Here is a 3,326-nt window from a genome sequence, read left to right on the forward strand (position 1 = left end):
TTTCCCACATTTGTTCCATCACTACTGTAGTCCAGGTCACCGTCATCTGTCTCTAGACAATCACAGTCATCACTGAATTGTCTCTTTGTTTATTCTTGCCTCTTTGAATCAAATCTGATTGCTTGAAAATTTCAGCAGGGTAGTCAAGATAATTCTTTCATATGAAAATCAGATCATGTTGGTTTTAAGTTACAATTATTATTTTTATACTTACATATGCTCGGTAAGGGCATCAATAATGGGCAATTTTGTTCATTTATGCATCATTAGCACATTAATGTATCATATTGCCTCTTCAATGACTGAACAAATAAATCCTCATACTTAGAACAGAGTACTGATACTTAGAAACAGCAACTTATTTTCTCAATATCTCTCACAAAGCAGAAGAATTTAGCCCAGGTCTTTGAATTCCATTCTGACATTACCATCACTGTTTTCTTCTGTATTCTAGACATTTTAACAGAAACTTTGAGGGTTTTCTTGAGAAAAGATACAATACTGAATGGCAGAAGACTTGAGTGACAGCTAGACTAAAATTGTCAAGCTGAATAAATCCAGTGATGCTTCCCTAATCTTTTCCAAATCTCTAATATTAGCAACATAAATGACTAAAATGTCATTTGTAGATGTCTGTAGGATGATTTGCTTCTCAGATTAGTGGCTGGCCAGAACTAATGGTCTTGTTAAGGGGAACAAAGTTTCCCAGGACTGGTCATTAATTGGTGACATTTGTCTTGGTTGATGCCCTGATTGGTGATAAACACAAATGTAGTTGTTTGACAAACTGTGTATGATATTTATTTAATTATTTATTCTATATATTTTATCAAATCAAACCCACATCCAAAGTAGTAATATGATTTCTTAGGTTTTATAATAAACATACATAAAAAACTACATAGCTCCTTAGGTTTGAACTGTGTGTGTGTGTGTGCATGTTTCAAATAATTGTGATTATTCTACCTAAAATTTTAAAAAGTCTCAAAATGAACACATTCCCAGTCCCAATTGCCCCTTAATTCCAGAGTTTTATTTATTTTTTTAATGGTTCCATATAAGCCAGGCACCAGTGGCTCACACCTGTAATCCTCGCTACTCAGGAGGCTGAGATCTGAGGACTGGAGTTCAAAGACAGCTACAGCAGGAAAGTCTATGAGACTCTTATCTCCAATAAACCTCTTAGAAAGGAAGTGGCACTGTGGCTCAAGTGCCTTGAGCTGAAGAGCTGAGGGACAGCACCCAGGCCCAGAGTTAAAGCCCAAGATCGACAAAAAAATAAAAAGGTCCCATATAGATCCTTCCCTCCCCTCTCTTCTCCAGCTTCCTTCCATCTTTTCCCCTCCCTCCCTCTTTTCTCTCTCAAAACCTTCTTATCTGACCTCTTTGAAGATGCAGTTTACTCATGAGAAGCCTTATTTGGCTGTTGTTTGGAAAGGACAATTTTTTTCTTTCATTGCAGAAATTTCTGGTGATACTGTTGTTTGCTTTTATTTATTTATTTTTATTGTGAAAATACTGTACAGAGGGGTTACAATTACATGGGCAAGGTAATAAGTACATTTCTTATCAAGCATTGTCCTTTGTTTCCCCTTCCCATCCATTCCCATCTCTGCCCCCCCCCCCACTCCACGCACCCCCCCCCCATCCAAAGTTGTAAAGTTCGTTTTTCAGCATGTCTTGTACATCTAATTGTTGCAATGGGTCCACCTGTATCCCTATTTAAACAATTTGTCTTTTCCCTTCCCCTCTATAAAGTATACCAACATCAAATACAGTGAAAACAGGGGTTATACCGTGGGGGAGGGACATACAAAGCAACAAAGAAATCATCTTATAAATATGTTAGAAACAATCACATTTGAATCCTTATCTTGAGGTTCATTTCGCCTAACATCAACTATCTGATCGTTTCTGCTTGACTCAGACATATACTAGTTATTGCAAATAAGGGAAACCATGGGACCTATGTTTCTTTGGGCCTGGCTTACTTCACTTAATATAATTTTTTCCAAGTCTTTCCATTTCCTAACAAATGGGCAATGTCATTCTTTCTGATGGAAGCATAGAATTCCATTGTGTATATATACCACATTTTCTTGATCCATTCATCTACTGAGGGGCATCTGCTAAGACTATTTTATTATCTGTGGGTCTTCCTTTGTTTCCTTATTGGTCTCATGTGGTCACATGCTTTTTAGGTGCTCACTGCATTGTAAACTTCTTGGGTTCATTGATCTTGTAATTTATATCCTTTAGTATTTACTTTTCATCCATTAGTTTGGGTTAGAGAGCAAAAAGCTCTCTAACACTTGCTGTCTCTGTGGTCGATTATTTGGTAACAAACCACTGCAAAACTCAGTGGTTAAAATAACCATAATACTTTCTTCAAGGTTTGGAGATGAGGAGCTAGGGATGAGATTGACTTCACCGTGTATCTTTCATCCTCATGGGGGGGGGGGGGAACTGGGAGGTGGACTTTCAGGACTGTCAGGCACATTGGCACTTTTTGGTGTTACCAAAAAAAAGGGGAAATCTTCCCATCTACAGCCTGTCCATGTGTCTTGGGTTTCATAAAGTGTTTCATCTTAGGGAAAAATCACACATCTTGCATATGATCATATTTCAACCCTGTTGGTCAGAGCAGTTACAAGGCCCTCCAGATTGAAAGGAGTAGAGAAATAGACTACAGTTCTTGATGAGAAAGGGTAAGGCCACATGACTAGAGATCATACAGGATGGGAGATAGGAAAGTTATCTTTCAAAAATAGAATCTGACTTATCCTGCAGAAGTTGTTTCATGACTTTTATTTTTTAATTGGTTTGATAAAATGTATCACATGTAAATAAAAAAGACCTATTTTAGAATGTCTCAAAATGAACATCATTGTAGACCAAGGAACCAGAAAGTCTGTAGACTTTCTTGTTTTGTGTGTAAAATTAAGTTCTCATGTGGTTTCACTCTAATGAATATGAACTGGTATGCAATGGTGTGAAGGTGAATGGTACTTTGATTAGTGCAGTACAATAAATCATTTTGTTGTACCAAATGTAGCAATGACACCATGTTCTCTCTGGTACTGTCCAAGCATTTAGTTTCAAGTCCACTTTATTGAACTATGTATAAAAAATGGAAAAGACCTAGAAAAGATATATTGAGTAAGTCTGGCCCAGTAACTAAATACGTTGTGTGGTGTGCAAGTGCATACAAATGTATCAAGTGAAATATGGTAGATTCAAGGGAAAACACAAATAGAATAACTCTTTGGAAAGGCAGAGTCAAAGTTCAACAAAGTAATTATCAGGAAGCAGGTACTTGAAAGGGA

The sequence above is a fragment of the Dipodomys merriami genome, unplaced genomic scaffold (assembly GCF_024711535.1).
Source record: "Dipodomys merriami isolate MVZ:Mamm:240054 unplaced genomic scaffold, mDipMer1.0.p SCAF_4, whole genome shotgun sequence".
Classification (NCBI taxonomy): domain Eukaryota; kingdom Metazoa; phylum Chordata; class Mammalia; order Rodentia; family Heteromyidae; genus Dipodomys; species Dipodomys merriami.